This window comes from Euphorbia lathyris, chromosome 9 (assembly GCF_963576675.1).
Source record: "Euphorbia lathyris chromosome 9, ddEupLath1.1, whole genome shotgun sequence".
NCBI lineage: Eukaryota > Viridiplantae > Streptophyta > Magnoliopsida > Malpighiales > Euphorbiaceae > Euphorbia > Euphorbia lathyris.
The window spans coordinates 49,954,229-49,967,608 of record NC_088918.1 but is presented as its reverse complement, the minus strand read 5'-3'; positions in this window follow the sequence as shown (position 1 = coordinate 49,967,608).

Sequence of the window (13,380 nt, the reverse complement as noted above, 5' to 3'; positions counted from 1 at the left end):
GCATGTGGCCCCTCTCCTTTTGTAATTTCAGAATTACTTTTACCTCGACTATCTCGCTCTTTGGCCACATCATTATCAATTCTCTCATTTTTTTTTAATTTTGCTTTTCTCTCACCAAATCCTCATTTTCATCACTCTTCTCACAATGCTTTTCTCTCGACTCTCGGTTATAATCAGATGATACATGAGTTTTATTAGAAACAACCGCACTATGATTTCTAAGCTTAATTTGGTCTTCATAGACCTCTGTAGGCGTTAAGGGAGCTAAAACAATTTTTTTTACCAACATGTTCAAAACTGTAACGGTTCTTTCTCCCTAAATGCATAACATCTCTATCAAACTGCCATGGTCTACCCAATAAAATATGACCAGCTTGTATGGGTACGACATCACACAGTATTTCATCCTTGTATTGCCCAATTTTGAGGGACACTAAGACTTGTCTATTTACCTTAATCTCCCCACAATCATTTAACCATTGCAATTTATAAGGGCGCGAGTGCTTTGTGACTGGTAACCCTAGCTTCTCTACTAAGGTGGGACTAGCTACATTAGCACAACTACCACGATCAATAATCACATTACATACCTTGCCTTGCATGAGACATCGAGTGTGGAAGATGTTTTCCCGTTGTATCTTGTCCTCGGCAATCTTCATTTGAGAATTCAATAGTCGTAGGACGACTAACGACTCCCCTCGTTCGGCTCTAGTGAAGCATTTTGCCTCCTCAGAGTCTTCGTCTTCTTCTTCGGCCTCATCACAATCACTTTCAGTGTTAGTGACTACTTCTCCGCCCCTCATGATCATGGCTCGTCTATTTGTGCATTCAAATGCTATGTGACCGAATCCCAAACATTTGAAACACTGAAGTTTGCTTGGTCTCGGTTTCTCTTCTCCCTTCTGCTTATTTTTGTCAACCGAGTCTGACTTGTGTTTGGCATTGTCAAACTTTGAAGGAAATCTGCTTCCTTTCTCTTGGTTACCCCACCGGTTCTTCTAATTAGAGTTAGAAGATGATGAACCTCCTATGTAGGATTTGTCATACTTTCTCTCCTTGAGTTGTCGTTCTACTATCTTTGCTGCATGTACCATGTCTTCCACGTCTACACAGTGTTGCAACTCGACAATATTAGCTATGTCCCAATTAAGACCAGCTAAAAACCGAGACTTAGTATCTCTTCGATCTTCAACGACATCGGCTCTTAACATTGCTATCTCCATCTCCTTGAAATATGCCTCTACACTCTTTGAACCTTGTTGAAGGACTTGCAATTTTATATATAAACCTTCATAGTAGTCAATGGGGACAAATCGCTTTCTCATAACAGTTTTCATTTCATCCCACGTGTCAACTTGCGGCTCTCTACATCTGGTTCTCGTGGTGACAAGTTGATCCCACCAGACTAATGCATAATCCGTGAACTCAATTACTGCTTCTCTCACCTTCTTCTCCTCTGAATAATTGTGACAATCGAATATGAGTTCAATTTTTTTCTCTCATTCTAGGTAAGCTTCAAGATCGCTTTTACCATTGAACAAGGGAATTATCAATTTTACATTTCCAAGACCTCTATCGTCTCTAGCATTGTCATCCCGTTGTCTATTCCGCCTTTCTTCATTATCACGCCGGTTTCCCCCCACCAACTCGATTTGCTTCTAGAGCAACTCGATGATTTTCCTCCATGGCGTCCATACGTTCCATCAATCGGGTTAACATGGTTAATATCTGATCTCCCGCCATTATTATACGAAAAAAAAATAATAATAAATCAAATTTAAACAAAACTCACGATTCACTCGGTGTTTTCACTCAAATTTTTGGCTATTCTCTCTAATATGCTCACCGCTCTGCCTTTTACCGCTCGATTTCTCTTATAGTGTTCTTTAAAGAACTCAGTAAAACAAATTCAGTTTTAAAACCCCAGTCAAAAATCAAAATTCAACCTTACAACCTAAGAAGCAAGACATTAAACAATGAACGGAACGCAGATAAGCAAATCGATGACCAAAATATAATGTGGACGTTAGAAAATAATCAATAAAAAATCATGGAGTACAAAATTGAAATTAATTTTGTGAATTATGGTTCTACCAAACCGGCCGAAATATTAATGGTGTAAGATTTTTTTTTTTTTGAATAAGAGAAAATGGAACTGCAGCTTGATTTTTTTTTTCTTTTTTTTGTGATATGAAAAAAATGTATATGTATAAATATATTATATAAGTTTATCCTTCACTTCACGTACTGGACAAATCTTTGATTTTTTTTCTTTTTTTTTCACTAACAAATTTTTGTTTTTTTTAAACTGAGACAATAACCTTTTTTTTACTTTTAACAGAAAAAATAGAAAAGAAAAAATTAAAATAAAATAGTCAAGAATATTATTAATAGATAAAACCTGAAAAGTTAGAGCTCGGTTCTGATACCAAACTGATGCGAACCTATGAGGAACAATGCCTCGAAAACCCGACAACTAGATTTGATCCCTAAGAAAGCTAATGAATCAGGGTCGGACAGAAAAGAACCCTTACAAACCTAGGTTGTAAAGACCCAATCCCAGTCTCCAAGAATTAAAGATTTAATCCCGAACTGTTCAAAGTACTGCCCCAAAGAACACAAGAGAAACCACTTACAAACTCTTAAGAGTAATATTTTTATTAATATCAAACTTGTGTCTTACATATGAAAAAGCTCACCCTTAAAAGGTAAAGCAAATTCAAACAATGACTTGAGTTGCTCTTACATATCTTTGATAACAACAATAATACAAGGGCATTTAAGTACTTTATTTAGTCAACCATTAAGACAAAGAAAATTAATCCACATAATTTGACAATAATGCAAACGGGAAAACAAGACTCAATTCTCATGGAATTGATTAGGTTCACATGGTTTTTTGAAATTTGTAATTTTGACCATTGAAAAAAAATTAAATCAATTCATATTGAATTGATTTTATTTTCCCCATAAATCCCAATGGTTAAAAATCTTATTGTGATTTTTGACTCAATTTCACCGCTTGTTTTGTTTAGTCCATGTTCGGTTTCTTTGATGTGTCCGCTTTCCGAATAACCCGAGAGATATGAACAAGTTATAGCTTCTTGAATTCCACCTGTGTCAATTTGGTCCGATATATCTAACATTTGCACCACATATATTTGGAGCTCCTCTTCAAACTGCTTAGCACATGCTCGAGTAACAGGTCCATCTGGTAGACGTATTCGCTCGATATGAGAATCCAGATTTTTAACCCGGGTTATATCAATATGACCTGTTGGGGATTAATCATCGAAAATCAACGAAGCGCAGCGGAATGCTACCGTTAAAATTTTCTATAATCCAGTTAAGATCGTGTTAGATTGCCACTGGATGAACCTCAAAACAAAACTTAAAACAGAGATTAGAAACTCACAGGATATGTCTCTTCTAGAGACGACTGCAGTAATCCACAAGTCGAGTGAATCTCCAAATTTTAATGCACCAACCGTTTAGGAATTGAACCGATGCTAGCCGTAATCGATACAAAATGTCTAGAACATGAAGAACGCAGTAAGGGAGAGTGAGGGGGATGAAATTCTCAATAATTGAGGTTAGGTTAATTAATTGTTTTAACCTAAGCATTATATACATGTACCAATTAGGTTTAAGTTTAGTGGTTAATATCTAACTAGCCCCTTCTTGATCCCTAATCATAGATATAACCCTACAGATTATATTTAATTCAATTAGGATCAATTAGGCCTAATTCAATTACCCCACAAATATAATTAAGGCTCTAATGAATTAAATTGCATTATGGTTCAATTAATAATTTATCCTATGTAATCTAATTAATCATTTAATTAATTAATTACATTTGAAAATTTAATTAATTAACCATAACCAAATTAAATATCAAATTGATTAACTTGTTATATAACAAATAATCAATTAATCCTTTTGTTAATTAATTAACTTATTCCATTCCGATTAAATACATAACATGTATTTATGATTATACATTTATTCAATTCCACGAGTTGTGTTTGCACGATCCTAAGGGCCCGTCCTTAACCAGACATAGGCCTAAAGACCAATGACCATAAGTGGGTTCTAGTAAACCATTATGGCCCCTAGCTGATACGAATTATTTCAGCCGTCTTTAGAAGACACATAAAACCATGTAGATGATCTCTCAGTATCTCTTACCAATTGCATATATATATCATAAACTAGAGATATAGTGGTGTTCATTCTCTGTACAGTTTATTTATTTCTTGATCTAAAGTGGACTGATGATCAGACAACTAAACTACTTATCAGGGCATAATTGTTGGTCCATTGTGAGATAGAATCTAGTTCCAGGTGGGTGAATGGAACTATATGCAAATTTAAAGCTTTATAAAATATTCTCACAATTACTTTTACAACACGGGCCACTGAGAATCAGAGGCAAACATACTTTGCTGTTTTGAATAGAAGTTAAGATTGATTCCTCTTCTGGAGTTGTACACTTAGGCTATGTAACTGGGTGCAGCCTATGTGTGGCTTAATTAAGTATGCTATTGAGTATGTTAATCAGAACCACAAGATATATAATTTACACACACAAAAGCAAGCAATATAGTTGAATCAGAAGTAAAGGGTTAACAAAATTGTTACGCAATGATTTATCCTGGTTCGGCCTCTTGCTTACGTCTAGTCCCCAGAGTATCATCCTCTGAGCTTTAATCCACTAGCGAACTCTTTCACAGGTAGAGCACAAACCCTTACAATAAATACATAGGTTCTGTAAAGTACCTTCCTTTACACTCCACACTCAGCTATCTATTCTCCTCTTTTCATGTCTACTTATAACCCAAGCAAACAGAAGAGCTTCTCAACAATCTAAGCAATTGATAATTTTTTGTCCTAATCACAGAACACAATGTGTGATATTAGAACTTTTTACACAAATAAATACAATAAGTGTGTATATGATTTTTGCTTTGCTTTTGGGACTTCAATAGAGATTCTCTTAAATATCAGCGTTTTTTTGGTCTGCCACAAATGTAGCAAGTGATGGGGCTTTTATAGTGACATCTTGAAGGCTGGCTAATTCGAATTTCGAAATAACCGTTAGAGGGAAATGACTCTTCTGTTCCTTTCATCCTCAGAGCCTAGTGTCCTAAGACAATGATCTTCTTTCTCTTTTCTGCTATTTTGTCCGAGGTGCCACACTTCTGATCTTTGAGAGAGGCAGTTTGTTTGTCTAACCAAATTAGGCAAAGTTTTGAAGTTGACCAAGAGACACACCGTCTGGGGCATCTGAATCTTTCCTCATTTAGTTATACAATGTCAATCGTACAAAGTCAAAGTCTGATCTTGTCTCTTGCGCCTTGTTCTACTGTCCTCCGAGTGATTCTTATCTCAAGACATGGCATGGTGATTCAGGATCCTTCTTGCTATGAGGCTCAAGTTGATTCACGGGCCTTGATCCATCTTCTAAGGCCTTTGTCTATTTTTTTTAATCTTATATTTTAGTTTAACCAAAATACTCAATAAACACATTAGTCTAAATAAATCAATATTTAATTTTAAAGTGTTACTTATTATGGGTATATTAATTTCCTTTAATATTTTTTGTGATAATCAAAATTAATGTGGAAATGTGTTTCAACAAACTTCCCCATTTTGATGTTGGCAAAAATTTAGAGGATAAGAATAGAGTGTCAAACTCCCCCATAATAGTTACATTGCTTCTGGATTCTCCCCCATAAGGGTTGAACTACTGAAGATAATTTTACTTAAGAAAGAAAGAATGTTAGACATTTTAAGTTGAATAGTAAAAATTAAAATCAGAGTGCGAAGCATATTAGTCAAGATGACATATATATCAAGGGTATACCATAATGATACTCAAGGTTTAGTTGTAGCATCCTTAGATTTGTTCATGTATCAAAGCATACATTATCAGATCATTTGAATTGTTGAGGATCTATCAGAGTTCTAGATAAATAAATCTTGGAGATTTAATGTACTTAAGTATGAGAGCATATAACTGAATATCTATATTTGTTCAATGCTTAGAATGTTTTTCCTTGATTTATATTAAGGTTAAGTGTTGATTATGTAAGATCAAAGTAAGAGATAATAATCAGAAGCACTAAACATATAGAGGCTATATAGGAAAAGATAAAAGAGAATATATAATTAACTCGTCATACATAGAGAATAAGACTTACTAGTTTATAAGCAAATTAAACACAAAACAATCATACAAGTCCATATCTAATAAGGTTTAATGTTTAGGTTTACTATTGACTTGAACATTGTTAGATTTTTTTTATGTCTGGGTGGATGTTGCTGACTTAATACTGGATCTTGTCTAGAGGTGGCAACCTTATCATGTTTTGCTTTCCGTTCTTCCTCAGTTTCTCCCCATTTTTGCCAGCATCAGAGATGGGAAGAGAAACAGAAGGGGAGGCATGAGTACCGACACTTCGAGAGGTAAGCTGCTTAGTAGAGGTCTGAAGCTTTTGAGAGCTTTGAGTCAAAACATTGAATATAGAAGGACCAGTGCGCATTTGCTCCGGAGAAACAGCACCGGAGTTACATATGCTGCTTATAATGAATTGAAAAGCTTTGGATACCGTTGGTGCATGTTTGGGAGAGCACGGTCCGGATTCCTCTAACGATTGTCCAGAGTCTGCATCTGCCGGAGAGTATCAGCATTTTGTTGGTAAATGGCAGAGGTGTTCTGGTCCAAAGTTTCCATGGCAGTTTTGTTAATTGTCATGAGTCGTATGGATTCCGTAAGTTGATCAACAACAATAGTTGGGGCTGAAGCAATTGTCTGCTGGACCTTAATGAGCTCAGAGTTCATCTATTGTAATGGAGAAGATAGTCTTTCAGAGATGTCTTCAACAGATGGCACATTTGTTGGGAGAGCTTGAATCTTTGCTTCAAGAAGATTAATGTGCTGAATCATCAAGAGTTGAATGGCTGACATTCGATCAACAAAGTTATTAGAGCCTTGTTGGGAGATCAAAGCAATTATGGTGTTGAGGAGAGATTTGATGCTGGACATCTCATTCAACAACTGTATTGTCTCATTGACTGGATTTCACACAACAGGAGCAGAGCTTGTGGAGGCAGAAGTGTGAGACTTAGCCATATCTATGACCAGAGCATATGCAGCTTTCAATAGCTTGTTCCCTTCAGAGGTGGCATTTAGAAATGAAGGTGATTTGGCTAACTGTTGGATGGTGGCAGCAGTTGGTGGGATCTGGATTTGATCTGAACCCGTCTCAGAGGCTGATATCTTTCCCTGTTCTATTTGTTTGGATGAGGAGTGTAGACAATTCTTAGCATATGTATCCAAACCAGACACAAGAGCCTTATTCTTATCATAAGCTTTCTTTGAGAAATGGGAGATATTTTGAGCAGAGGCACGATTTTGAGGATTTATGCCGAAGTTGGGTTCAGAAACAGATTTGGCTTGTTCCCGAGAGTTAGGAATAGAGGCTTGATTTTCCTTAAATGACTCAGCAGTTGGATTATCATCATCCTAGAATGATAGGAAAGGAATTTCTATAGAATAAGGATCAAGTTCAGAGTCTTGATCGGAGGAGGAGTTGCTTGCCTTATGCTGTAAAATCGAGGTACCTTATGCAATTGTGAATGTACCATATGCAATTATGAAAGGCATATGTTGTCAACCCAATTGAGCTGGTCGTTTGGCCCAGAGGCGTCATAAATAAAAACAGAGGAAAGATCAACCTTGCTCAATTCGAGCACTTTTTTCAGAGTTGTAGCCTCTTCTGGGTGCATTTGTTCCTTAACAGGGGTTTCATCAATTTTCTTCCCATTTTCTTTGTGCCCAGAGGATGCTGGAGTTGCTTCAACAATTTTCAGAGGGGCATCACTGAGGGACTTTAGCCTGATTGTAGTGTGTTTGGTGAGGGGATGTTCGTCAGATGAAAATTCAGAGCCGGTTCTCTTGGAAGGCTTTGGAGATTTGAAGGTTTTGGCTGACTTTTGCTCAGAGGCTTTGCATTCCTCCTTTTTCCCTTCTACTGTTGTACATCCGAATCTTCTTCTTTTGGAACTCCTTCGTCAAGTTCTTGTACCTTGCTGTGTGCCAAACTGTTTAGCCCGTCTACAGTTATTTCACTCCTAGTGACCGACTCCTTTTCACAAAATTTGATCTTGTAGCATCTGAGGATTGCAGTGATGAGAGCTCCATGGACGTACTGCACATAACGCCTTTGGACCGCACTAACCAAGAAGATAGAGAGATTCATAGGCTTGTTCTCAATTATGTGCCAGATGATGCACTGCTCAAATTTAGACACTAAGTTGACAGAGCTCTTTTTAGGGAACATATAATTTGTTATAAGATAGTAAGCTTGTCGATAGGGTTGAGTCATGAAGGCGGCATAGAGCTCACCAATATATCCCCTTGGTTTGCAGAAGTCTTCTGGAAAGACTTTAATGTTTTTCTCATCGCCATTGTTTCGAAGTTCAGAGCCTTCATTCTTCAGATCCAAAAGTTCGGCGAGAAACTTTGGAGTTATGATTATATGCTTTTTGTTGACTACGGTGATGAGATAATCGCAGTCGTCTTCAGCAACTCGAATATTCATATAAAATTCTCGTACCAGATTTGGGTAGACTATGCTCGGAAGAGCAAATAATTTATCCCATTGTTGCTGAGATATCCAACTACAGAATGGCTCAGCACTCCTTAAGAAGGTAGTAGAAAAATATTGTGATATATGAATCACAGGGTTCTTCACTTTATGTAGTTCAAGATAGACTGTTGAAAAGGTGACTAAGGTGTTTGGCCTTTGATTTTTCTGGGAATTTTCTGCATTGTTCCCGATGGATGGTTTGATGATTTGAACTTGAAGAAGAATCTCAAGATTATCCTCACTAAATGATGAAGAAACATCTTTAGGATTGTTGGAGGAGTGTTCTTTGTTTCACATTGTTTTTCAAACGATTTTATGAAGAACTTAGAATGATGAAGAATTTGTTCTTTAGAAATTTAGAGAGAGAGAGAGAGAGTAGAATTGTTTAAGTGTAAAGAGAAGAAGAGAAGATTTGATCTCTTTTTATATGAGAGATTGGGGCAGATGAAAGGTCAACATTTTAAAGATCAGAATTCGAAAAGTCTGTACTAGACTCATTTATTGCCCATTATCTGACATTAAATTAAGTGACTGTGAATGCGTTATAGCCAACATTAATTATGAAGGTGATGTCATCCTAGTCACTAAGTTTGTATATATGTAGCTATGTTAAGTAAAGTTGGTTTTTATAGTTGATAGTTTCTTACTGAGATTTTTGTCTCATGTTTTTAAATGTTTTAATGTTGTTAGGTGAGACAGTACAAGATATAGAGAAGGTTACCGACCGATTAGGCGAGGTTTGGAAGTTGGCTGCTTATTGTTAGCATTATGGTTAGAACTTTGGTATTGCAATTGTAATTAAATGATATTTGGATAAATTGGGGACTCCTAAGTATTGATTATGATCTTTCTATTTCACGCCCGATGCCAATTGAGGTCGTTTAGGGTCGGGTGTGACAGTTTAATTCCTTATCCATGATGATCTCCCGCATGTACAGCATTATCCAAAAACCACATGTTTTATCATCTCGTTGCTCAGGTATCCCCTGTGGCACGGAATATAATGGTTAGACCCCAAAAAAGACAATATACACTTGCTTGTGTAACTGTAAAACTCACTAGAAGCGGTGTCATCTTCAGCTTGGTCTTCGTCACCTTCTTTGGGTCTTTCTGAGCATAGTAGAACTCCATCGCACTGCAACAAGTGTAACAACATATGTGCATATATGAGTAACTATTTGAATGCGTACACATTAGAGACATTTTGTAACTTACTTGCTTACAACATCCGTCCATTCTGTGGAATTTGGCAATCTCCTTTTCAATGGATCTAACCAATATGATTTTTTCTTCTCAATGTCAACAACAGTGAGAGTCCAATGTGATCTGCAAACATTAGCCATTTCAGCTGTATCAATATCAGATAATCAACTGATAAACACACAGTACAAAGGATTCATAGTTACCCTGAGTTGTAAGGAATAAGGAATATAGAATTAGCACCACCCTGTTTGAATCGATCCATCAACTCCTTCGAGCGGTCCGTTGGAGTTTTCTTAGTTCCAAGAGCAAAAGTGGTACATGGATCAACAAATAACACCCTTTCTTCCATTCGTGCTTTTTTCAATACATGGTGTAGATGACTGGGCAAATACATGTATAAGTGTTGATGAAATAGATATCCAAATTAATAAATTTGTGTATTGCATTCATGTACCTCATGTAAAATGTAATTGTGCCTGCGGTCATCTCATGAAAGTGTACCATTGCTTTAAACACACCTTCAGCCTCCTCCTTTTCCAGTTTCAACTATGGAAATAAACATATATAAATCAGTTATACATATGTGTTTTATCAATCACATTGTGTATTTGAATAAATGCTACTTACAATTTTTTTAACCACCTCCTCTACTTCAGTGTCCTTAAAATTTCCCAGTTTGTCTTGCCTTCCCTTTATCCAATATGTGTGCCTGCTGATTTTTTCCACTTCCTCTTTTGATAGCTCCGAGGTCTGACACATAGTACAAATAATATAAAAAATCATACAAATCTGAAGTCTGAAAATAGACAATAAACGACCATACCATTTCAACCCGGATTCCTCTGTACCCCTTGCGAGACATCCAATGGTTGTACTTGTTCTTTTGCCGTTTGGATATCTGCACTTGGCGAATTTCCTAAACAATACAACCATATATATATGTGTATTTGTTAGCACGACACATACAAACTAACAAATTAAGAGTAAAGCATATACGTAAATCAAATGGCAAACCATGTGCTGATTTGTAAGCTGATCGGATACAAACTGATGTCAGTCGTCCTTATTCATAAACCGGTAGTCATCATGAACCTTTTGCAAGACTTCAACATCATCCTTGTGGGGTATGATATACTTGGACGTAAGTAAAGACTTGAAGTTCCTCAATTTGGTTGCAGTAGATACCAGGACTTCCTTCTTTTGACTCGGTCATAGCACAAACAACGACTAAAGAACAGCATACAAGTACGGTCTAAAGAACATCATACAAATAACGTCTAAAAAACAGCATACAAACAACATCTAAAGAATAGCATACAAATATGTGTATACCGTAACAGATTCCCAAAGCTGTTCCTTTGCATCAGCTGACACTTGTCTCCAGTCTTTGTACACGATGGATATCCTCGTGCGTGCCAACACTCCTATATAAGATTACATGCACCCAAACTCTTTGCCAATAGGATCTCCATGGCGATTATACTTAATGTTCATCTTCTTCATCTGAATCATGGCTTGGGTTAGCCACGCCATAGTCACGGTCTCACGTTTTAGCAGTTTTAACCCACCAGTCACATTTGTGACTTCAGGTTCATCGACAACAGGTGGCGATTCAGAGGGAGGTGAACTCGATTTACGTTTACTGAGGGTTGTGATCGCTATCTCGTCATTATTGGGTGACACTTTATGTTTTCTCTCAGTCTGATTGACCCTCTTTCGTTCCAATGACTTCTTAGCAGCTTGCTTTAAGTTTTTTGCAAGATGCTGCACATGCGTTTTTCCTGGTGCTCCTCTCGTATTAGAGCTGGGTTCCATGATGATATTCCTGAAGTTGCATCAATCAAAACATGCATGAAGGAAACTTGTAGGTATATGACATTAGGATTATGCATAATAACTCACAATCAATCACATTATAACCAAAGCAAGTTCACACACAATAACTCAAGCAAATCACATTGATTTCATCAAACATCAATTATTCCAAAGTGTACAAGTAAATCCAGATTGACATACATGGTATAAGAACAAGCACACAAACAATTTCATCATCATTTCACTTATCAATCCAGATTACTTCTTCTCCTGGTCTAGCATATGAAACTGTACAACCGGCGTCAACATCATCGAAGGTAGGCACATTTAGTGGATGTTCATCGAATATCCTGCTGTTATCATCATCATAATAATCATCATCAACCACATCAGCTTTATCTTCGTCATCACATTTGAAATATTTATCTGGGCACGTCACGACAACCGACCAATCAGGATCCAAGGGGTCCTCAATGTAAAATATTTGCTTTACATGGGTAGCCAGCACGAATGGATCATTCAAATGACCAATTCTATCTAGTTTGACCAAAGTAAAGCCTAGATCGTCTACCTTCACCCCTCTAGCTGACTCAACCCAATCACACAGGAATACTGGAATCCTAAAGTGGTAGTAGTCCACCTCCCAAATCTCACTGATACGGCCATAAAAATTCATATCCATAGTCTTAGGCCTTTTATCCTTTACGCTTGCAAACTGCATAGCATCGGCAACTAAGAAGACACCACTGTTTTGAACTGATCTGGTAACATCCCGTGCTTTTGTTTTGAAATCAACGTCGTTGACATGATAACCCTGATATGTAGGAACGTGACTATTCAGTCCAGAAGCAAGCCACCTCAAGGTCTCTGAAACGGCAGACTTGTCAACTCTTATTTCATTTGAAACCTGACAAATGAAATCATTTATAGTTAGTACACAAAAACCCATTACTTCAACCGGATATGCATAATTACCCTGACAAATAAATTCATGCAAAAATTACCCTGTTTTTAAGGCAATCAGGAAATGTGTTGTTTTGTCTATCTCTCATCCACTTAGGATTCTTTTTTTGGTCGGGATAACTCAACTCTAAGAACTTCATATACTCCCTGCAATTCATACATATTTCATAGATAAGCAATAATAACTTATTCTACAAACAAACAAAAATAAAGCAAAATCACAAGGTATACACGATAGTACTTACAGAAAATAAGGTTGTACAACTTCACAGTTTTGCAAAACTGTTAAATGAGCCTTATGCAGTTGTTCTGAGTCCACATGTACAATTGTAGGGGCAGATAAAGACTTGCATCCATTTACTAGTCCCTTCATGTTTCTTCTAGGAAGCCCCACAGTTGCAACACCTCCATTACTCATATGCTCTTGAACAAATTCTACGGCTTCTTCAACAATGTAGCACTCTGCAATGCAACCCTCAGGAAATTGTCGATTATGAACCATTCCTTTAAACACTTTCATATACCTCTCAAAGGGGTACATCCATCTATAAAATACCGAACCGCACAACTCGACTTCTCTTATAAGGTGTAGGGTTAAGTGAATCATTATGTCAAAGAAAGAGGGTGGGAAAAACTTTTCAAGCAAACAGAGGCTATTGACAAGCTCACTTTGGATTTTGTGAAGGACTGATATGTCGATTACTTTAGTGCAAACAGATTTAAAGAATAAGCAGAATCGAAC